Raw genomic sequence first — 24,844 nt, 5'->3', positions numbered from 1 at the left:
TCTATGAACATGTTTTTTTTCTGACTCTACTACTTTGTTTCAAATGTCATGTGAAAATGCTCTGCACGGTTAATAACTACCAGCTCTGAAGGAAAAAAAACATTTCTGTCTCTGTAACACCACCTTAAAATAAACAAGGAGAAAAAATTGTATTTAAACTTCATTGCATTTCTTAAAATAAATGGAACATGAAACTTTAAGTGGCTGTTCCCCAGAAAGACCACATTTGCACATTTTTCCATATCTCTTTATTTTGTTACTTCCCCTGCTTCCACATAAATCTCTTCTGCAATGATCTTTGATTTGTTCCTGCTATCTGTGCTCCTGGGATTTAATTTTCACACTTTTTCCCTTTCCCAACTGCTTAGCTTGGCTCCCAAACATCTGCCTCCTCCTCGCACGTGACGACAACGTTTTCCCTCAATGTCCTTACCGCACTTGAACACGGACCTGTGAAGCTTCTGAGACTGTCAGAGTAAACAAACAAATACTGCGACCAAACAAGCTGAACCAGTTCCAATTAAAATCCAGCAAAACAGACATTTTTACGAATAAAGTGAGTTCTGTTCACTTTGGATCACCCAAAACATCAGAGTCACTTGGTTATTTGACTCCAAAAACACATCAAGTCTTGAATAGTATATTAGTTAATTAGTATCATCATAGCAGAAATGATAATGGGCAACCACCAAGAACATTCTACCCTCTTTCCGTCGTGAAGATTGATCTCACTCATCCAGGCAGTAAGCCACCAGCAGCAAGTCTTTCGCAGAGTCTAGCATTGAAACACCAGAGAGGGATCATTTGCATTTTGGAGATGCTGGTTGGAGACGTGTTCCAACAAACTTCATGTGTGAACTTGTCTGAGTGGAAGAAAAAAAGGACACAATTTTCTAACTGTTTTGCAAATAAGAGGCCAATAAGCTCCGACGCATTTGCATTCAGCCCCCTTTACTCTGACACCACTCAGTAAAATTTGTGACAACCCCTGGTGTTTCTAAATCACCAAACTAATGCGCATACAGATCCAGATTTTCTGTTAAGGCCTTAGCGAACAAACAAACATCACGAAGACCAAGAAATCCAGCAGACAGATTGGAAATCAAGTTGTGGAGAAGTTTAATGTGTTTGCAAACACATTAAGACATCACTGGATGAGAAGAGTATGATCAGGAAGGCAGACATGTTAGCTCTGGAGGAGCTGCAGCGACGACAACTACTATCTATAAACAGCACTAATGGGACCGTAATGGAAGAGTGGCAAGAAGAGAACAACTGTTGAAAAGACTTTGTCCAGTCAGATTGAACACAAAAACAATGTTTTGGCTTTCATGCAAAAACTACCATTGTGAAAAATAATGATAAGAGAAGCAGGTCAAAGCTGGGAAAACTTGTTAGATGCGAGTCTGAAGTTGGACCGAACCTGGAGAAACAGGAGATCCGGATCAGCATAACAGAGAGTTAAATGAAAGGGTTAGTAGTTTTACAAACTGTGCATAAGAGTAACAGGACATGGAGCAAATGTAGCGCAAACAAAGGAAACAGTTATGAGCACCAGTGAGTGAAATCAGGGGAATATGAAACAGCTGAGGAGGAGATCAAAACAGAAATTGAATAATTAACACGGAGAAAAATCTAAAATACACTGAGAACAAAACATAAGAACTAAGTAAGAAACTAAATCTAAAGGAATTAACTTGTACCGAAGGACCCTAAAGACAATAATGAACAACAGAGAATGAACTGAACATGGAAAGAAGAACTCAAACAAATGAATCATGAAAGCTTCACCTTGCAGAGAAGCAACAACTGATCATATCCTGCCAGAGCTCTAGAGGAACGGTTTAGATCTCAAATACTGAAGAATATTCTAGAAAGTTATCAAATTTGGAATTTGTGGCAACTGTTACAAAATTTATTTTCACAAAAAAAAAAAAAAAAATCCCTCTAACCCGATTAAGTGTAAACTACAATAGCAAAAATCTCTGTATATGTATGCTAGGCTGGCAGGGTAAACTTCAAAATACATGCAGCTGCAAGTGCAGTGAAATTTGGCTCTATAAAGAATTGACTCAAATAGGGGAATTACACATGCCTATGAATTTTCCATTTATAAAAACCTTCCATTTTTCTTTGTGCTGTTCTAACACACGAACCGCAATAAAGGAACTTTTTAAGGCTTTAGCATGACATTATGTGCAAACTTTCGAGCCGTCTGAGTAATCTTGCAGGACGCTGTGCAAGGAAATTTCTTTTCATGTTAGCTGAGCCATGCTTGGCTAGTTTCCATTCTGCTGGGAAGAACCAGCTTGTTAGTGAAAGCAGCTCCTTTCAGAGCGGCCCACAGCCTTGGAGTAATGCTCAAGCTGCAGTAACGTAGAAAACGCTGGCTCCAAAGTAACATCTACATAAAAGCTGAGACCAAACACTTTGAAGCAGAGCCTTTTAATCTGTCTTTTCACTTACAGACACATGAAAGTGCACCATGAAGCGTGACTTTTACCTGCTGCACATGCATAGCAAACATCTCCTGTGATGTAATGATGAGGTTGGACGAAGAGGAGCTCGCATCATCTGTACAGGGACAATGCGGCAGGCAGGCAGCTTTACTACTACAGTGGTATTGCAGGTTCAGCTGAAGGAGAGGCGCTGACATCCATACTAATGAGACTCTCCACAGCGCAGTGACCAAGCGTATGCAGGCGGAAACAATCATCCAGCTTCCACTGTGCATGCTGCTGAAAGCCTCCCAGCTCTCCCCTCAGCATCTCTTTCTATCCCACCTTTGGGACGCCGAGGCAAACAATAAAGCATCTTCGACAAAGAAAACCCATCATAATTGGTGCTATAATAGCGGCAACCACTGAAGGACGGGAAGTATAAAAATATGCAGCAGGCCAAGGACACGAAGTGGATAAGAAGTATGAAACACTCATTTCAGCACACGCAGTACACGTTTGCAAACATGATTAATTTTCGTTCATTTGCGGTCGCACCGAGGGCTAGTTTACGATGATTAACACTTTCGGGAAAGCAAAATGCTCGCTTGCTGAAGGCTTTTTGCAGAGTCAGGAATTCCTTTAGAAGCAAAAGAAAGTTATGCAAGTTTTAGCTCAAGTGTTGTTGGAATATCAAAGCAACGACCACACAGAACAAGAGAAGATAGTCCAGAAAATCAGAGACAAAATAACTATGACTATTTATGAGTTACATAGGTAAAGAAACTGAAGGAAAACCTAGAAAAACAGGCAGGGTACTAGGAACGTTCAGAGTAATGAGTCTGGGAGGTAAATATACAGAGGAGGGAGTGGAGATGACAAAGGAACTAATTACAAGTAACTGATTGCAGCTGGGGAAGAGAGACTAAGAGGAGGTGACAACCAGCTGGGGAGAAGAAGAGTAAACGGCAAACTAAGATAAAAAAGCAAAGATGGAGCCCCAAACAACAGAAACACAAGAAGAAATAACTGAGCCAACAAAAGGAAAAAACTAGGATAAGATATTAAGGCATCAATACAAGGAAATAATCAGAAACCGAAAAGTCAAGACAACAGAAATGAACTGCATACAAATAATCAAAAGCGAAAATGTGAATTTAATCTTAAAGACACTTTGATCAAAAGCTGCAGTGAACAAAAATGTTTTCAGTCTCAATTTAAAGGAACCAACAGCTCGTGCGTATCTCAGGTTTTCAAAAAGTTAGCTCCAGAGCTAAACCACTTGGTGCTTTTTAGTCCAATAGCAACATTTTGAAATGTTTTCTTTGATAAAATTAGAAACTGTGATGGAGCAGATTTTCCTGGTGCTGGTCAAGACTCTGTTAGCAGCGTTTTAGAAGAACTGCAATTTTCTGTTGCCTGAAAGGACACCATCACAATAATATATAACTTATTGGGAAAAAAAACCCAACAGCGACAACAACTAATATCTATAAACAGCACTAATGGGACCGTAATGGAAGAGTGGCAAGAAGAGAACAACTGTTGAAAAGACTTTGTCCAGTCAGATTGAACACAATAAAACATTCACATCATATTTTCTGAGTCTTACATGAACATAACACTGACATAAAATGTCAATTTTAAGATCTTAAACAATGATTTTCTATTTTACCAAAAGGATGATTTGACATACCCTATTTAAAGAGCTTTACAAAAACATTAAAAATGTTCCCAATAAATTTAAGTTGTATTTCTATTGAGAAATCTTGTTTTATGTACGGAAGGATAAATTTAGCAAAAATATTTGTTATTGCTTAACAAAAAGTTGAAGGTATTAAATGCCATTTGTTTTGCTTGTACGTGGCAAGCAGATTTAAAAGAAGGGATTTGCTTTTCACTATTTGATCTGGACATTCAAGATAAAGTCTAAAAATTTATGCTGTAGGAAGTAACTCGCCTGATGCCTGGACACAGCTGGGGTTGCTTCAGGCATCTTGTGGGTCAGAACAAAGTCAAAGATTGTAGCACCAACTAAAGTAATCCCTTAAGTACCAAGACATCCAAGGTCAAAAATAAGAGCAAAAAACTTTTTTTTTTTTGTTTAGTTTCTGTGCTATGCAGAGGCCTGTACGACCTTTGGATAACCACAGGAAATTAATTTGCACCCGAAGGATGAATAGAGTGATTGCCATCTGATGACGGGCAGATGTTCTCCACGCAGGTGGTGAATCTCAGGCTAATATTAGCTCAGTCATTAGCGAGCTTCCTTAGCCATGCATCAGAAAGCAAAGTAAACTATGGAAATATTCAAAGTTAATTTAGATTTCTTCCTTTAGGGCCTGCAGTGCAGTCGATCTGTCACTTTGGAAAGAGCTGAGACTCAAATCTTCTTGAAGGAGTTGCCTTCTAGCCTTGCTTAAGCCTCAGGAGCACGTTTCTGTCGCTTTGCATAGAAGTCTTCTTCAAGAGCTGCCTGGCTCTCCCACCCTGCTGTGAATTATGCAACACTGGAGCTCACAATGAAGGCACCCTGACTGTGGGAACACAAGCAAGGATTTTAACCTCAGTAGGACGTGGTTGGAGGCCACAATAGTCAGGTCTTGTTGTTTCACGGCTTGTGCAACTGAAATTTGCAACAAGACAGCTCAGGGTGACCTGCCCGCTGAGTGACGCGCTGAGTTGTCGAAGAAATTGTGCAGAAGTGGTAACCTCCACGCCGCCGCAAAGCCACTGCAGATGAAACATTTTTTAAAGTCAGTTCTGTGCAGATGTTGCTAATCCTGTCAGTGCTGCAGAGCAACTCATTTTCCATCAGACATCCAGCAAAAAAAAAAAACAAACCAAAAAAACAAACTCATCACTACTGTTTCTCTGTTTTTCAATAATCAATTAGTTTTTCCTGCTTTTGTCTTGGACGTATTTTATTTCCCTTAAAATAAATCTGATGTGAGGAGATTTATGTGGTAAACTCTGCTCTCAGTGTGTATTCTCCGATGTCCGTGCTACTTTGAGTGATACTTAAATTCAAGCTCCACTTTGCGCAACGACTGTGGACGCTCACAAACCCACAATGAATAATATATAGACAGCTAACTGAAGTATAAAAACGAGGACAGCTGTGATAAGCGTTAATTCCCTCGATACATTTTAACGGAGTGAGCATGTGATCGCATTGTTATGCAAATCTCTTTCAGTGCGAGGGCACCAGATACTGAATCTTCTTAGGTTGGGAGGATTTACACTTCTGAGATTAACAAAGGACACCGAAACACCTCCTGACTGTGAAAATGTACATTTCTGAAAATAAACGTTTCTGTGTATGATATTGCCAAAGTCATAACTTGGAACAGAAAGTTTTTACACCAACACCTCTTTGCGCTTGCATCCTGCACCATGAAGAGCCTACTTGTGGGCAACCTCCTCTATTTTTCTTGCAACATTTTGCACATGCTGCTTGCTAAATACATGAACACCTATTAAACCCAACAGATGCAAGCAACTTGCACCTATTTTGGCATCAGGTCGCAGTTTCAGCTGTAAAGATGCACACATGAGGTGCAGAAGTGATCAAAGACATAGAAACAAAGGGAATTTCTGGAGTTTCTGAATTAAAGATTTTAAATGCACTGCTGGAAATCAGAAAAATTGAATATTTTATCTCCTTAGCTGGTTTATTACAAAGATTTTGCACACAGTCTGTGCAAATATGTGAAATTCTGATCAATGTTTAAAGCTAAAACGAGAAAGGGCTCTGCAGTTTGTATTATATAGTCACTTCCTCCCAATCACAGGTGGGTAGAATAACCAAAGGTTATACTCATCTCAGAGAAGCAGTACTTCAACATTTTTTTACTCAAGTAAGAGTAAAAAGCAACCACTAAAGAAATTATTCAATCCTTAGAAATGATGTCATCGATCCAAAAAAAAAAATAAAACTATTTGCAAATTCCAGTATTTCTACGACTAAACTGAAAACAAGTAATGCAAATAACTAATATGACATTACATTATATTTAAAAAAACAACAAATCCAGGTAAAAGAAATACTTTTCCAAATCCAATTGGTTCAATATAAATCTCATGAAACTATTAGTTATTGGGTAATATCTATACAATATGTAGAAGAGGGTAAAGTACTTCTGATGTCAATATATGAGTTTACTGCATTATTCTTTTATGCTCTGAACATCTCAAAAGGTTTGTCAGATATAATATTACTCAAGTAAAACAAATAAACTACTCCTAAAAGTACATTTTTTCCAAAAAGTTACTCAAGTGAAAGTAACCAGCTCGTTTTATGGCAGTAACATTTCAAAGGCTGGTCAGTCATTCATTTTATTCAGGTTTTGGAGTCGCAGACCCAAGATCTTAAGGTTTTCTACCAAAATGGTTTCAGTGACAAACTGATACCACTGCTTGCATGGAATCAGCTTGTTCTGTTTCCAGATTCACCAACAAATCATCTAACCTTTCAGAATAAAACTCATGTTATGGAGGACGGCTTGCGGAAACCAGCAGTCGCTTGAAATGCTGCGGATACCATGCTGAAACTTCAGTCCCTCAAATTCAAAGACATTTCAGTAGCTTCAGCGTGACGAAGCAGTTGTTTTGGCTCTGTGAAAACACAAACTCCATGCATCCCATCTCTGTGTCCATCACACAGTGAATGTAGGTCAGTGCACTGCACAGAGCGGAGCTGCCATTTTCAGCTCAATTTGTAAACACTGCTGGGTTTTTTAAGTTCACGAGACAGTATTCATCATCTTGGGCCAGATTACCAGCAATACATGTTTCACTTAAATAACACAAAAAGCATTTTGTTTTCACTCAGGGTTTTAAAATTCATTTGATGAAACAGTTAAGTAAAAAGCAAAGCAGTCCGTAAGGTGGCAACTCATTTTTTTGCTGCACTTTTATTTTCAGCAATATGCATTCCTGACCTTTTTATCTTGAGTGTTGAGTTTTGTATCTCTTTAATGGCAGCTACATAACCTTTTATTGCAGGAAAACATATGCAAATACAGATTAAGACAAAGGAAATGTACTGAGAGAGTCAAATGTCAAAGTTAATCGACACTTTATCGTAATACACAAACAAAAATTGAATCCGATATCTAATTTTCTCCCAAGCAAATGACCCAATTTACAATTTGATTCATGCTGCAGCCTGGCTTTACAGAAATATGCAAAATAAACACCAGATCTCTGGTTTAGGAGAAGGCCTCTAATGTGTTAAAAGTACATGACAACCCCACAGGAAGCAGCAAGCTTCCATTTCACTGACCTGGTTACTGTGGTGACAACACCAACGCTTCTGCGAAAAGGGCTATTCAGGGAAGTGATAAATTAATGTCTCTTTCACAGAAAATTCGGGATTCCCAATCTATGTTTTTCTAAACCATAATCAAAACACTTTTTCTGTCTCATTTAAACTAAAATGAAGGTCAAAATCAAAGTAAAAACAGTGGATTGGAGCAGAAAGATCATATGTGTTGTCAAAACAAGGGAGGGAAGTCAAAGTATTGGGTCATCTCTGTGTCTGCAAGGTCTACAAACCAAACACATACCACAAAAAACAAACTTTTGCTTAGTGATGCACAGAGAAATCATCTAGTGATCAGAAATTGATTAAATTAATTTTTAATTTAAATGACCCTGAATAGTGACCAGCTGGCCAGAAAGTCAAAATCTAGTTTTAACCATGCTCTTCGGTGTGGAAGCTGTTGCTGAAGAAAGAGGACTCAGTCCTTTCACACAAGAATATAACTATTTGCCAAGAATATGAATCTTTTATGACATATCTGCTCTGAAATTAGGACGTATTGGAGAGAAACAGAGAGACAGAGAACAAGCCTGATGTGCAAATCTTTACCAATGTTTATCTTACAGACAGGATGATGATCTACATTCTTAAGCAAAATACACACAGAAATTGCTATTTTAATATTGATGAGCTGCTAAAGATAGTTTAAAATGTCAGCTGTGTAATATGTGTCGTTCTTTATAATAGTTTGTTTAACAACTGCTCTCTGCAGAGCCTCTCTTCTTAACATGAATAATAAATAATAACTATAAATAAGTAAATAAAAACAGGAGATTGGAGTTTGACCACAATTGCATCTCTCATTTTGTTTAAGATGAGATCAGTGCAGATTGAAAGAAAAACTAAATCTACACATTTCTTATATTTTGACTTGTTGATCACACCTGCATGGCATAATACTTGGGATTACTAAAATTTGCAATCAAGGCATTGATTGGACTCCTTGAGTTGTCTACCTTTATTTTAGTTTTTGCTCTGACTTACTGTGCAAGAATCTGACTGTGTGAAAAGACGGGATTAAGACAAAGCAGCATCCGATGTGATTTCCCAGTCTCTGGCTTGAACTCACTTTGATCTGCAAAATGCCAAAGTATTCCTTCTTAAAATGCGCCACTGAAATAGGCTTTTTTTTTTTTTGGAGTGGAAAGTGTCTGCATTAACCTGGTAATGTGGACACTAAATGCTACTTGCAGTGTTGCAAGTCGTCTTGCTAGCTTGATGCTGCCGCTGCAGCATCAGGACATGACAGATGAACACTGTGTTCAGCATGTATATCACCACCAGAGAGCCGGTTTTTGTTTTTTCTTTGGTAAATAATTTAATGCTGCTTCGATGCCGACTGTTGAGTTACTGCTCTTTCAGAGGAACCATATTCCTAAATGAAGGATCTGTGTCCTCATCCTCAGGCTAGAAGAACTAGACATTTTTAAAACAAAATCTCCAGCTTAATTTGGAAGGATATTGCCAAGTCATAATTTGCAATTTCTTTCCAAGCACGAGGAAATCTTGTGGTCCAGATGTTGTATACAGATGTTTACTCAAATAGAAATAAAAAAGATCCTCACCTCTGCAAAAGACTGCTTAAAAAGCCATCTACTCTTGATAATATCGCTAGATGATTTGACGCTCGATTGAATACGAAAGATATTTAGTTTCAGTTTAAGTTACCTTAAAATTCATTGATATTTTTCTAAGCAAAACGAAAGAGTTTGAACACGTTGCAACTATTTCTTCGTATGGTAAGTCGCGGTGGCAATCACAGTCCCCACACATGGACCAGATGGCCTGCCTAAGCGTGAGGGATCCAGAAGTAAACAGCGCCCGCCTGCAATCCAGCACAAAAGCCTCCTCGCTTCCCGCTATATCCGTAAGTTAAACAAAAAAAATAGACGATTGAATTCCTGCACGTCTGAAAGCGTCCAGGGGGGAAACACAGGCTTAGGGTGAAGTCACAAAGTGAGTATGGAGTGTACTTTCACAACAGACTGACCCCAAAGTATTTGCAAGAGCTGCTATTATCGACTACTTTGGATTTGAAAACTGCCCCGCTATTTATTCTCACCTTTTCAAAGGTCGGTTACTAAAATTAACCCTGTTCTCCTTATTATTTTTTTTTACCTTCTCTGACTTTAAGTCAGCTGGATTTATCTTGCTGCTTCTCAAGCTAAAGGCACAAGGATGTTATTTTCCTGTTTTTGTACACACAGCTTGCAAAGTCCATATATATTTTTTATTTTAAATAACATAAATCTTGATTTTCTGCCACAATCATCCATTTCAATAATATTTGCAGTAGAAGAGAGACTGGACGTCAGATGACCTGATGGACACAGAGTGAAGCCGAAAACATGGGAACTCCTGCTGAAGGACCCCAGATATTTTTAGAAACAAATAAGACAATACGGAGGAATCAAGATATTTTATCAGATACAGATTGGGACTCAGTATCATTTCCAAAATGCATCAGACAAAAAAACTCCTGATCAGGAAAAAGGTGTGAAGAAAAGGAGAAAGGAAACTAGAAAAGATTATTCAAATTTTAAAGTATAGTTGGGTGTTTTGAAGTTGTTGTTTGCATTCAGTTTACCTTTAATTTGGGGAACTCACACCAGAACAGAAAGGGATTTATGTGCTTTTCAAACAATAAAATGTCGAGCTTTAACTTCTCTCTTGTGTGGTTCCTTTTCATTTGTATTCTTGCTTTGTATTTTATACCAGAAACTGCTAATGAAAATTATCTTGTTTAAATTAATCTACGATATTTCCATAATAAACTATATCACACATGTATTTTTTTATGCATTGTCCCTTTCAAAAATAAAGAAAAATAAATCTAAAAAATGTTTTCGACTGTTGTCATGACTGTTTCATTAGGTAAATAATAACACTTTTAATGCAAAGTTGCACTAAAACTTACATTAAATGTCCATTAAAAGTGTCAACTTTGCATTAAAGTGTTGTTATTTACCAAATGATAATTCATGACAACGCCCATAACCATTCATAAAGACTCCTTCATGTTCATAACCGGTGTTATGTTACGTTTATGACAGTATTATGTCGGTTTTGATGCACTGCACACCCCTTCAAATAAAGTGTTGCCGGATTATTTTAAATTCGTTCTTTTCCTTTTTCTCCTTTTTATGTTTAGCCAATCGGTTCCCACATCCCAATAAAGACATTCTAACCTAAAAAAGATACTAACAACAAAAATGCATACAATCCTTTTAATATTTACAGCAAACTGATTTTTTTATTATTTTTTTTTTGCTCCTCGCATATCTTCCAGAATAAATGTAAGTCTGGGATAAAGTATTGCATAAGGAAATGTAACAATCCACATTCTTTGGATTTTTTTTTCCATTGAATCTCGCCATTAATGGTTTCCATGCATTAACCACAGCAATGCATTTCCAAGGCTGCAGATAATCCTTTGCTCTGTTGCAAAATGGTGATGCATCAGGCGTGATAACATGAAATCCCGGGTCCATATGGTGCTCAGGGCTGAGATGCAGACACACCGCACCCCCAGGGTCAAGTCTTAGTTTGAGTGAGTGTAATTGATGACATGAGGCAGAAGGCAGACAGTCAGCGGTGTTAATCTTTAGAGAGCTCAGATCTGCTCTCTGACCCTTTAATAAAACCCAATATCTCTGCATAATGACTCTCACTGTTGAGCAAAAGATGAATCCGATAAAGAGAAAGACAATTTGTAAATCGAACTATGGAGTGTTTAGATAGCTGGATTAATATTAGAGCATTTCTCTGTTTATTCAGCAAAATGCAATATCATGCAGTACCTTACAAAAGTATTCACATCCCTTAATATTTTCTTTGTTTTGTCAGAAACCTTGAGCCAGAGGCTTCGATATGATAAAACCAAAAGTAGTGCATTATTGTGATCAAAGAAAATACATGGGTTCAAAATGTATTAACAAATAAAAACTCTGGGAACTGAGGTATATCTTCACTCTGAAACCCTTAAATAAAACCCAAAGCAACAAAAAGCCTTCAGATGCAACATTATATGCAACAGAGATCTGGTCAGATGAACCTAAAATTTTAACAATATGGCAGAAAACTAACATTCCCAACCATGAAAAATATGAAAACTGGTGGCAGTACCATGCTGTGGGGATGCCTTCCTCTGTCAGGGTCAGGAAATCTGTTCAGAGTTGATGTGAAGACAAATGTAGCTGAATGTAGCTCAAATCCAGCAGGACAAAACAAATAGCCCATAGAGCTCCAATGACTTAGGAATTTAAATTAAAGCATATTTATGTGCTGGAATGGCCCAGTCAAAGTACAGACTGATTAAAAATCTTTGAAAAGACTTGAAAGTTGCTGTTGACAGGCACTCTCTTTTCAACCTGACTGAGTTTGAGCTGCTCTGTAAAGCTGAATGGGTGAAGTTTTGCATCGACTCACGGGGTGCCAAATACAAACACACACCACACTTCTCAGATTTTTATTTCTTTTTTAAATGTATAAAGGATGATTTGTTTTCATCTTTACCGGATAATAATCAGCTATTTTGATTTGGTCCACAGAAAATCTCCATAAACCACATCAAAATTTACAGTTGTTACATGATTTTACTTTTTTTTTAAATATTTTTACATAAATCAAGAGGTAGGCATACTCTAGCAGGCCACTGTATTCTGCATTACAAGTGTTTGTTTACAGTGTGCCCACATGCTTGTTCAAAACAACATCACAGTGAATATTAGAGCATTTCTCTGTTATCCCGCTGGCCTCCAAAATATGCATGTGAACTGGTTGAGACCTGCTGCAGAGAAACAGATTTCTGAAATGCAATTTATTTTAGCACCTGGTTTTTTCTCTCTCTCTCTCTCTCTCTTTATGTCTACACAGAAATAATTAAAGCAAACTTAGGATTCAAGGCCAGTGGATATTACAGTGAAACCCTGAGAGCTGTGGTTCCATCCAAGGAATATTTTTACATGCACACTGCCACCCACAGACACCAATGACCTGCCACAGAAATCCAGGCAGAGGTTGAGGAAATTCTCCTTTGTAGTCACAAAACAAAACATCCTAAAGCTTTAAGTGCCACTTTGCTTCTCTGCGTAGTTTCGTATGTCTTCCTCTATGCAGCAAATATTCAGTCATAATGATTCCTGCCTGAGTTAAGCAGCAAAAACAAGCAATTCAGTTTGTGCAAACTCAATTTAACTAAACTAAATATCCAGACAAATGTATCTTTGTTGGGGTTTTTTTTCTTTTTTTTCTGAAGGATGTGTGAAAAGATGAAAACAGTGACATAAACAAACAGCTGTTCCCAGGTTGCTTTGGACACATGAGACATAATTAATCACCATGGGACTCAGACTCATTAATGGCTGCGCGCTGATTAATTGTCCCTGTAGAGCGCTCAGCTTAACATGCAAATACGTGTCAGAGGATCCATTCTGCGACGGAGCCCAGGCTGGGACGTTTTTGTAAAACAACACACACGGGGAGATAACAAGACTCTCGTCAGGAGGCTTACTGTAAAACCTCTTGCTGCTATTTTGAGCTCGGAAGCAGGACATAAATTTGACGGAGATGCTTTAAAGAAAATAGGGAGGTATCACAGAAACGTAAAATCTTTATGACGTTTTGTCTTCCTTTTATTTTTATTTGCTTCTTTTTGCTGTGGAGCGTAAAAGCAGGGAGCAGGGAAGGAAGAGGGATCCGGAAGAGAGGAAAAGACAAAAAAAAACGCTTGTTGAACACAGCGACCTAAAGGCAGGAAAGGTCACTGACTCAGCAGCACTGAGAGGCATCAGAGCTGGGCGACTTTCATGACCTACAGCCACCTTCATCAGCTCCCGTATGAGATGGACTCAGAACAGCATTACCCAGGTCACAAAATCACTCTCAGCGGAGACGATATGGGATCGGAGGAGGCGCTCTCTTCAGAAATGAAATCACGCCATTCCCGTTCTTCATCTGAGTTTTCTGCCTCCACAAATTTAAAAGGGTGATGATGAGACAATGGATGAACAGATGGAGCACTAAGACATTTCACCAGTGATAGCGAGGAAGCGTAAGCAAGCTCATTCTCCTATGTGAACTGGAGTTACACTGGTGCCTTGTTGCTATGGTAAATATAGTGAAATAGTGTATATAAACCAGTTTCCCTGGCAGTGAGCATGGTGTGATTCATAAAAGAGCACTCTCATATGCCTGTCTTGAAACCTGGGTAACTTCTATGAGAAATATTTTAAATCAGACTTGGCCTTGTGATTTTTCTCCATCTGTAGCATGTTTAGAAAAACTGAGGCACTGACATTTCCAGAAAGCCACATATTCTTCTCCAGATGTGCTTAGGGTTGATACAATCATCTGTTTTAATGATCAAGTTGATAAAATTATAACTGCAATTTTACCTCAATTGCCATTAAAAGTAGTAGTAGAAAAAACAATACCATATTTTTTTTAACTACAAGCCGCTACTTTTTTTCCCACACTTTGAACCTGGTGCGGTTTTTCTGTGGATTTTTCTTCAACCACCAGGGGGCGCTTTAGCAGGAAGTGAATCATTAGAAGTCGAAATTGGAAATCAAATAAGAAAGCGCTGATTTTCATTTAGAACAAACACATGCTAGCAGCAGGCACGACGGAGAAATTTCTTCAAACTCACACCCCCTCATTTTGGAAACAACACAAAGAATTTCATAGCAGTACAGGAGGGAAATAGAGCCGCTGCACGTAAGCTCGAAGTGAACGAATCCGTGGTTCGGCGTTGGAGACGCGGGGCTGCGTCCTTCATACATGAAAAACCGAGAGCGGCGGAGATACCAGCGGCTTATAGCCCGGTCCGACTTATATATGTACGTTTCCAGTTTAAAAAAAAAAAAACTTTGTAAATGCACCTTATAGTGAGGTGCGCTCTATAGTCCGGAAAATATGGTAATCAAAATCCAAAAACTGTTTACTTGTCCCAACAAAAGCTGATGTGCTCAATGAAACGGAGATTGTTTGACTCACGAAAAGCACAAAGTGTCACATGAAGCTAAATTTAGGCCTCAGCACCAGAAGGCCTGTTGAAATCAAAGTTCTTCTACCTTTTAGGAGGCTCTGATATTTTAAACATGTGAAATTCTGTTCTGGCATCATCGGAGTAGAGAAAAAATATTTTTAATAAACTGCAGCCCCTCGGATCAGTCGGATGTACGACCAGGAAAAACTGAATTTCAACACGATTTGTAGAACAAACTGTAAAGGTATGACTTACTGAAAACAAATATGTTTACCTTCTGGAAACACTTAAAAATTGATCAAAAAAGGATAAATACACATTCCAGACACAGCTGTAGCCCAACAATATTATAAAATGTTGCAATGGTGATATTACATGCAAGTATTTTGAACATGATTCCATTACATGAACAGCAGTGAGACTCCATCCAACAAACTGGAAAGTTAGATTAGAATATGTTAACCCACTTATCCATTTGAGCATTACAAACTGCTCTTTTGTGATACTATGCAATGCAATTATGATATATTTGTAAAATAATAACAAAATTCCTTGTAAAAGAAGAATAAATTACGCAGAGCTGCCTGTTCCTCAACTCGATCATTTAAAAAAATTAGCAAATATAACAGACGTCATAATGTTTTTGCTTAAAATCTACATTTAAAGTAGTAAAACTTTATTTCTACGCACAGCAGAATTCCATGTCAGTTGATTATATTTACGCACTACAAGCTTGGAGCAGGAGGTCTGAAGAAAAATAAAGCTTTTTTGATATTTCTACCATTAGGTTGCAACCAACTCCATGGATAAGTTGCAGTGGGAGGATAAGCATAGCCTCCATAGCAAAGAAAATGTTGTAATCCATATTGATTTTGGTTGTAGCTCTGCATCATTCAATATAGTTTGGAATAACAGCCGACTTGAACGGTGTGTGAAACTGCAGGATGGGAATTACCTTCTGTTCATCTAATCTCACACGCAGTAAAAGGCTGATGTTTGGAGAGGTTGGCTCGGGAACGCAGCAAGTTTATAAAACAGAGGAGGAAAAGGAAAGAGGCTTGCTGCTGTCCACTTTTATTCAAATGCCAATTAGGACAATACCTTGTGACATTTCCGCTCTTTCTACTCCCATGACAAAACGAATGCTACCCTCCATTAGCGTCCATGTTCCAGGCTTTCTTATAATTAAATGAAATGTTTCCTCCGTCACATTTTTCTACCAACACTGGAAGTGTTAAGATATCGTTATTATGATACTGTTAGAGCATAAAAATACAACACATTTTGTGGTTGGGCTCTTGATAATGAGGTTAAAAGTGGTATATTGTAGAAGAAGATTGAGATTTAGAAATGGAGAGATTTTTAGTTGACATGTGCTATTTTAGCTGTCGTTCCCAAAATGTTTTGCTTCACATTCGTTCACTCCAAATCCCTGGCAGATAGCAGTTTTCATCAAAGAAAAGAAATTCAATGAAATGCTGCGGTGCTGAAATATATTATATATATTATATATAGATATACTGTAGACAGTTGATATTTGCCAAAAAAATGACAATGGATTACTGTATACCTAAAAGGTTTTTCTTTTTTTCTCACAGTCACATCTCATTCTACTTATGTTGCATGCATTAATCAAAAATACTGCTTAAAACGATCCTCTGTTCTCTATCAACAACACTACTTTATGTGTACTTCTTTCAAAAGAAACATCTGTCAGCATGACGGATTTGGTGGAAAAGTATTTGACCGCTTACAGATTTTATTTTTCTTTGTCACCCTTAAACGTTTTAGATAATAACGTATAAAGAGTAATGTGACAAATAAATTATGCAACTTAATCTTTTAATCTTAATTTAATTTATTAATGACAAAAGCTGCCCAAACCAACCCGGATCAATGTGGAAACATAATTGCCGCTTTAAACCAAGGGTGCATTCACACCTGACACATTTGGTCCACTTTAACTGGACCACAGTTTGTTTCCCCTGTTGGTCTGAATATTTTTGCACAAGTGTGAATACAATCAAGTGAATCCTGTGCGGACTGAACAACTGGACCAAGACCCGTTTTTTGAGGTGGCCTCGGTCTGGTTACAACTGAACTCTGGTGCAGTTTGCTTCTGGTGAACACAGACCAGCTTCATGAGCCACTGTTGATGAGCATCATGGCAAAATTGTTGCTAACGCTACTACTGCACGTACTGAAGTCATACCTGACCCGCCGTTTTCCGCTTAGCTGCTGGCAGCATGTTGAGGGTCGAGGGCTGCAGTGCACCTCGTCTCATTCAGCTTGCAGCATGCATTAATGCTGACGCCGTTCCAAAATTAGAAATATCACATAGCAAAACGGGCATTGCATGAGCTGCTCTTGACATTCAAAATGGTACTGCAGTTTTAATCACAGCACAAATATGCAAAACAGAAATGCAAAAAGTAGGACTTCCAACGTTTGTTTGTCTGGGTCTGTGATCGGTCGCTCCTTCTGTCATTTTTGTCCAACAATCGTCACGAGGATTGCTTGCAAAAAAGCACAACGTGACAGTAAACCTCAGCAAATAAAAAAAAAAAAAAAAAAAAGTCCGGACCAAATCAGCGACCTGGTGTGAATGCACCTTAATTACTGGTAAGGATTTAAGATCGGACTTTGATTAGGTCATTCTAAAGCCTCTATTTTGTTTTGAGGGTTTCTGACATTCAGTGGGTTTGTTTGCTTCTGTGCTCTGAGTTTTTGTCATGTTGCATAACCAAAGAGACAGACTGTTCTTCATAAGAATGATGGGCAAGGCTGCTTTAGGTTAGTCATTTTTTTAATGAGAGGGACTTTCTAAATTCTTTTTCTAAGCTAGCTGACTGGCAGTGCACAGCAATACATGGGGGAGGGGCAGAACTGTACTATGCTTCTGTCATTCTGGAAACTTTATAATATTTAATTAAAAAGGACTTTAAATGATAGGGATGATAAGATGGGAAATAAATTACAGTTTTAGGACAGTAATTCACTAAAACTTTAACATACTTTAATATTGGAAACACATTTTATCTTCTCTGTCTATAATGCAAGCATTAGTGAAACGCCAAATTAGTATTGCACCATTATAATCCAACAGTTTTTGACTGATGTTTCAATATCCATGTTTCTTTTTCATTATTATCAGAGAAAAGCTTGACCCAAAAATAAATCTCCAACCTCCAGCTCAGGCTATTATGTTAAAATCTTTTCTTTTAATCTATTAGCAGCTCAGTATTCAAATAATATTCATATTTCTTTTAAAACAGCCAGTCTGTGAAATTACTTTTTTTTTTTTTATTTCAGGTATTAATTTTTAATAGTAAAACTCTCAGGACTTTCCCAGAAATAAGAAACAGCATTATCGTTTTTTTCTCAGTAAGGGATTTTAGCAATCCCTGGACAGATAGAAGTGTGTTACCTCTTACAGTGAAAACTGAAAAGACAATTCAGAGACAAGTCAAGTCCTTTAAATAAACAAAATAGAAGATTTATAGGACGAAGGATGTCGTCACCTTCCTAAAATAATGACCCATGTCTTTTTTTGCCAGTAAAAAAAAAATCACTTTTGGCAAAACTACTTAGCAGAAGATCCATACAAGCTGTCTAAATGTTAACTTAAGTAATTCAGTGTGACTTGTGCAGTTCTTCCTAGATTGATGCAATATTCCCAGAGGTCCAGAGGTGAAAATACTTTAAATACTTTGCAGCATTTCGGCATTATCAGTATGTGAGTGCCCCTCTTCTCTATCTTGTCCAATCTCTTGCTGCAGTATAGCCCTGACTAAGCTGGTTTTTAACACACCCACCACACTGGAGCAGAGCCAGCTGGGTTTCCTTCTGACTCGGTGGTAGAGCCTCAACATGGGCAACAGATGTGACACTGACACCACAGTGAGATGCTCCATGGTCCACCACCAGCGGGGCTCTTCCTGTGCTGCGTTTGTACAACACACTGAGTCTGTGTGATCTTCCGCTTACAACCCTGCACTCATTAAAAAGGGCAGTCTGGAATCAAAACCTCCATTATCCAGCAGGCATTGTAATGTGTGTGCCACAGCACTGCTACACTGACATGCTCCAGCACACCATCCGCAGATTTGTGGTCGCATTGAGCAGCGGATGTAATATTAACCAGTCTTCTGCAAACAAAATTAGCTTTTAATTGGAGCAAGTGGTGCTAAAGAAGGACAGCTGAATCATGGCCCTGGATACAAATCAATCGCAATCCTTGGATGCCGACTGGGGAGGGAACTATCAATCCAGCAGAGATCAGAATCGGCCAATTTTACTCCAGTGATCAACAAGAGGATAGCTTTTTTGTTGTTTAATACAGCAGAACTTAAAACTCCCAGCATTTGCAGTCTATAAATGCAGTTACTAAAAACATGTCATTTCTTAAGAATGGCAAAAACATTTAGAGAAATAAATACTGAACACGTATATATTTTTAAGTAGACATATTTTTATCTGGGATATTGACTTAAAATGTACACATTATTTTAGTAGCTGTCAAAGTCATCCACATGTACAAAGACACAGTTATAAATTAGTCTGTACTTTATTACGTTAACTGAAATGTATTTACTAGAAAACCATTGATGTTACTGACAGATTCAAAATGTTTCCTGTATGGAGAAACTAGCTGCAAAAGATGCTCAGCTGTGATTTTGACCCTTTTTTTTTTTTTTTTTTTTTTTTTTACAAAAAACAGTTTTTAAACCTTGAAGGAGAATTTCTCTTTCATGCAACCTGATCAAAAGTTTGTCCTATTATTAAATGTTTCCAATCTGGTCACTGATTGGATTATTCAAGCAGCTTTTTTTTCTTTTTTTCTTCAAAACCTAATGTATATTTAAGACCAGAGTATTTAAACTTCAGGTTTTTAGTGAGTATACACATTTATTTTTATTCTTATGTCCTTCAGTTATATAAATTTTACCAGTATGCTAAAAGATAAACCCAAGCTATTATGATCCCACCACCAAATTTCATTGTTTGTGGTATTTTTGGGGTTAATTGCCATTCATTGTCCAACTAAAGTGCAAACAAATAGTTTAATTTTTGTCTTCTAGTTTTTCATAGGCTTGCCCAGATGTTCTGCAACAAACTTTGATCAAGATTCAATAAGCTTTTTGTTCCTCAGTGGAGTCTATTGCAGTGACTCCAGATCTTCCTAAAGTTCTATGCATGTTGTTGTTAGCTCTCTGAAAACTCTTGTGGTCATTTTTTGCACTTTTTTTTCCACAAATCATTTGCAGAGCCTCTAGTTTTCACTGAAATTGTTTTTTTCCCACTGACAGGGGTCATTAGAACATTTATAAAATGTAGAAAGCAACCTTTAACCAATGTGAACATTTTGCACCAATAAGGACGAGAAGGTGCTAAGAGAGATCTTACACAAATGTTTTTATAAAACGTTGGACTAAACCAGTTTATTTTAACATTTTAACATATTTCATCAATCTCATAAGCATTTTATGTCTTTTAACACTTCGTTAAACCAAGACTTTATCCCTTTGTCATTCCATTTGTAGGAACGTAATTTTTAACAAATAACTTCATTTATGAACTAAATTGTTTTAATTTGTGCAATACCAGTATCTGGTATGAATTTCATGCAAATAGCCCCATATTTCTGTTTTTGATACTCATTTTCACCCAGCTGTAAATAGTGATAATCTTGTATTTCTTCAATTTTCTGTTAATTTCAAATATATGACATCGAGCTAAGAACTTGCAGTCTAGTTTTTTCTCTTTGTTGAATTACAGTCCTTGGAATAAAAATTCAGATTAAATCTCAAGGGAAACTGGAAGCGGCATCGACCAGGAAAAGTCGTAATGTTGAATCTCTGAGGCAGACTTGTTTCAAGATTCACTGCTGATTATTGTTAGAGTATGGAGAACCAGAAGGAAGATCTTGTTTTTCTTTTGAATAACAAAAACTACAACACTTCTTTGAGTAAGAAGGATAACACTTCAATTAGATAATAGTTCTTGATCTGATAAGTCAAAGGTTTTGCTCATTCATAAAAAGAAGGGGGGGGATTGTGTAATCCAATACAAGCAAATTATTATTAAAAAACGTAATAAAAATCCAGATTTTCCCTCTCCACACTATAATTCTGTCTTTTTTACCAAAAACAACAGGGCCGATTTGAGTCATTTAACATCCACAAGTCAATACTTCATGAAAAATGAATGAAATATTCCAGGTGCCATTCTCTCAGCAAGGGTCCTGCTAAAGGCAAAAAAAAAAAAAAAATCCCAATAAAAACAGGATGTTGACATGACATATCAAGTTACATATCGGCATCCAGCAGCCACACTCACGAGTCGACAGGTGAAACAGGCAAAATCATAAATTCCAACTCAGGAGAGGGACTGACGTTGCAACAATGCATCCTGATGAGCACCATCCGAGACGTCAGTCTATTTATTACATAAAAACCGCAACGTCCCGTTGATAACACACAATTCATCAGCGGTCTTACCTCTTTCATTGTGTTGTAATCAACTGCAGATGGGTGTCGGTCACACAAGAATAGTTATCCAGCTCCTACATGCCGTCAAGCCAGCTGTGTATCTCGACCAGCCTGATGAATTTTCACAACGTAACGACAGTCCTCTTCTTGTTCCTCTGTTATTGCGAGCCCGGTGTGCTTTCCGCGGTCCAGCGGTCGTGCTTCAGCAGTTTCACCGGTTTCCACGGGGATCCACCGCGGAGGGGGAAAAACGCAGTTTGGAGGCTGCCGCCGGTGATGCTGCTGCTGCTGCTGCTGCTGCGGCTGCGGCAGCGTTCAGGTCCGTCGAGACGCGGGATGAGGGAGGTGGGGGTGGGGGCATCCGAGGGCCCACGACTGAGCACTCGGCTCCGAAAATGAACTCATCGGAGCCCAGATCTCGGCTGATGAATCATTATGAGTGAGCATCATCAGAGAGGGAGGCAGCACGGGTGCGTGAGCGTGTTATTTATTCTTTCCGTGTGTCAAGAGTGATGCTGCTCATTGTCGATTCAAGAAGAGAGAGAAAGAGATAAACGACTTTAACCAGGAATTCGTTTTTGAGAAAAGAAACACCAAGTTTTGAGCGAGATCATCGGTTGATCAGTTTTATTATCCTGCGACTTGTCTCGTTGAAATCTGTTGCGTCATTCATGCAAGCAACCCAAAATCACTGATTTTCAAAATATTATAGCAAAATGTGGCTAAATTTAATAAAATTCCAATCCCTACGAAACTCTCATCTGTGATAAGAGACATGTGACATAAAAAAGGCAACAAACTCTACTTGAAATCATTTCCGTCACAACATTCATGTTTAACTTCAGCAAAGTAAAAGAAAGGAGACAATGGAGAAGCATGTTTTGATAAGGGGCAGTTGCCCAGGGTGGCATTAGAAGGGGTATATATAATCATCATGACTGTTGGTGATTATATGTCACCAACAGTGATACTGACTGTATTGTACAGTCAGTATTTGCATTTCCATTTCAAATGTGTGCAAAATTAGTGGAAAAAACACAATTTTGTAATTGTGGTGTTTCCATTAAATAAGAAACACAATTAAAAACACAACTGAATAAGTTTGCTCATGCGATAAGTCATTAAAAACTTGCTGTGCCATCATCCTCCAACTACTTCCTACTGTCTCCCACTTTGTGATTCCCGATTTCCGCTGGTCGTAACGTCCAGTTGTTGATCATGTGACTCGTGATGCGAAAAAAGTGTTTCCCTTGCCGTTTTGTGAAATAAACCAATTTCAAAACAACTAAAAAGAAAACATCTCATCCTCCGCCAAAACTTTTTAGTTGAAAAATGATATATATTTTTCTAAATTGGTGCGTTTCCATTAAAGCAAATTTATTTTTGAAGTATTACATTTCAGAATTATAGCTAGTGTGGCTTTGTTGAAGAGGCACTTCCTGTATTAGTTTATGTTTAAATGACCAAATGACTTTATTTGTTCTGTAACATGGAAATATATCTGCAACTGGGGAAAATGGAAACACTGCATCCCAGTTTTAAATGGTTGGGAAGGATAGTCTGATTAAAATTAAGCTTTTTCACTCCTTTATTTATCTTTAATATTTCACAAAATAATCTGTTTCTCATGTTCTTAGAATAGGATAACCAAACTTTGAATGAAATAGTAAAGAGCATTATTTTATGCCCTCATTTTAATATTCTTCAGAAAATTGCTGCAGAACTGATAACTTTGTGCTTGTTAGAGGTTCTGCATGTTTCAGGTCTCTTTTTGTTTCTGGTTTTCTCTGACTAGTCTAAATAAAATAAAGGAAAGGAAGCCAGCAATATCTAAAAGTAAAACTTACAACTTTTTTATTGTTCTATAAGTTGTTAAATTAAATATATTCGATTGTAAACATGCTGACATATTCAATAAAATAAAATATTATTGAAAGTGAATTTATTTATCTAAGTGAAGCACATTTTGTAGATTATTTACATCTAAAATAATGTTTTCGAGCCTTTATATCTGTTAGTTCCACCTACAGTTCTAGAAAAAACAAGATTTCATTTAGGAGCGTTAAAGCCACACTTTTCAGATGTTATTTGTACAACATTGTGCAAACTATATGTTCTTCTTCAAAAGTCTGTGGGGGTAATGTGATAATATGTGGAAAGGTTGAAGTGGTTTTGTAAAGGTTTTGTATAGGAAACGTACAAAACGTATGGATAAAACATAAATCATCCTTGCGATATGCAGTCTCTTCAGATTCCAGGCAAACTCCCAGTTTGGGAACCGCAAAAGCTTCTTACCTCTTTTTGTTATCATCGAAGAAAGTCTGTTCATCTGCTGATGTTCTTTAAACAGATAAAAAGAGGTACGAGAAGCTATAAATAATACTGTCTGTTTGAGCAAAACGAAAAGAAGAAGAAGAGGAAAACAGCCAATCACATGTTTTAATGCCTAAACGTATTCATCTCTGGTCGGTGACCCCTCTGCAGCTTCAGTGCTTGAGCAGACCCCCCGGTTAAAAGAATATTTCTACCCACCTTTCCTTCAAATAAAAGCCACTTAAAAATGAAAAAGTCTCTTTTACGCCACCGCGAGGCCTCTGCCTCCAGCAGCTGAATGAATATGACTAATCCCCAGGATGAAATCAAGCTGACAATAAAACGCAATCCTTACTTCCCAGAGTAATGCCCACGATCACGAGCATTAAGGATGGCTGGATAAGACCATGACGAATCTCACCGTCTGATCTGTGGTTCAATATCCAAAGGAGGGACAGAGGCAGCCAGTTGTACAGTTTTAAAATGAGTCATTCAGCTGCACCTTTTCAAAGAGCAGAGGAAAGTTATCTGGCAAGTTGTCTCTGAATAAGATGGATGATTTCTATAGCTCTGCTTTCATAGCTTCACTCCTGCTTGTTGGATATCACTTCATCCGCTTTCTAAACGGGCTGAAGAGTTCTCAAGGGAAGGCCAGCCTGTATCTGTTATGGGCAAAATGCAAAGAAAATATAAACTTTTAGTCGGAATCCTGACAGACGGTGACACCTTTAATCATTTTTAATGCTTAGAATTGATCAAAATTAGTTGGATTCTGTTTATCTTCCTGGTTTTCGAAAGCTTGACCACAAGATCTTACTGGGTCATAAGACACAAATTATCAACCAAACTATAGTTGAATCAAGCTGACATTTTTACTAAAGGCAGTTTGTCCTGGACGACAAAACAATTTTCAGAGGTGCCTCTTGTTTTTCCCAAAACAATAATTTTGTTGGACCAGAATTTTGTGTCTTTGATAAAGCTTAAATTGAATTGAATATATCAAATAATTTTTAAAAAGTTAATGAGAGAATAAAACTTCCCACAAGCACATCTGCTCCTCTTTTATAGCATTCAGTCTGTCAATAAGATTGTCTGGTTTCAGCTGTAGTGTTTCACTGCTTCACTGATATGATTTTTTAATGAATTTTGGCAAAAGCAAAAAAAAAAAAACAAAAAAAAAAAAGACATTTATTTGTTCACTCTTGTTTTAAAAAAAAAATCTTTATTATGCTAATAATGTTTTCTATAATAATGCATTTCACACTAATGGACAATTATGCTAAAATTG

The 24,844-nt window shown here is 37.6% G+C and overlaps 1 protein-coding gene across 3 annotated transcripts in view; it reads right to left on the bottom strand.

Moving 5' to 3' along the window:
• The window catches only part of dlgap4a (discs, large (Drosophila) homolog-associated protein 4a), a 105,307-nt gene extending 83,335 nt beyond the window's left edge, over positions 1–21,972 (bottom strand). For 2 of the 3 annotated variants that reach the window (XM_017305875.2, XM_008414207.3), the window contains exon 1: positions 21,253–21,972. The gene's annotated coding sequence lies outside the window, so the exon portion shown is untranslated. The remainder of the gene's footprint in view (positions 1–21,252) is intronic. The other variant, XM_008414208.3, reaches the window with a different exon arrangement.
• Positions 21,973–24,844: the final 2,872 nt, after the last annotated feature.

Source organism: Poecilia reticulata, chromosome 7, assembly GCF_904066995.2.
Source record: "Poecilia reticulata chromosome 7, P_reticulata-male-v2, whole genome shotgun sequence".
NCBI classification, from domain to species: Eukaryota; Metazoa; Chordata; class Actinopteri; order Cyprinodontiformes; family Poeciliidae; genus Poecilia; species Poecilia reticulata.
Note: the sequence above shows the minus strand (reverse complement) of the source record. Positions and strands in the feature narration are given on the sequence as shown.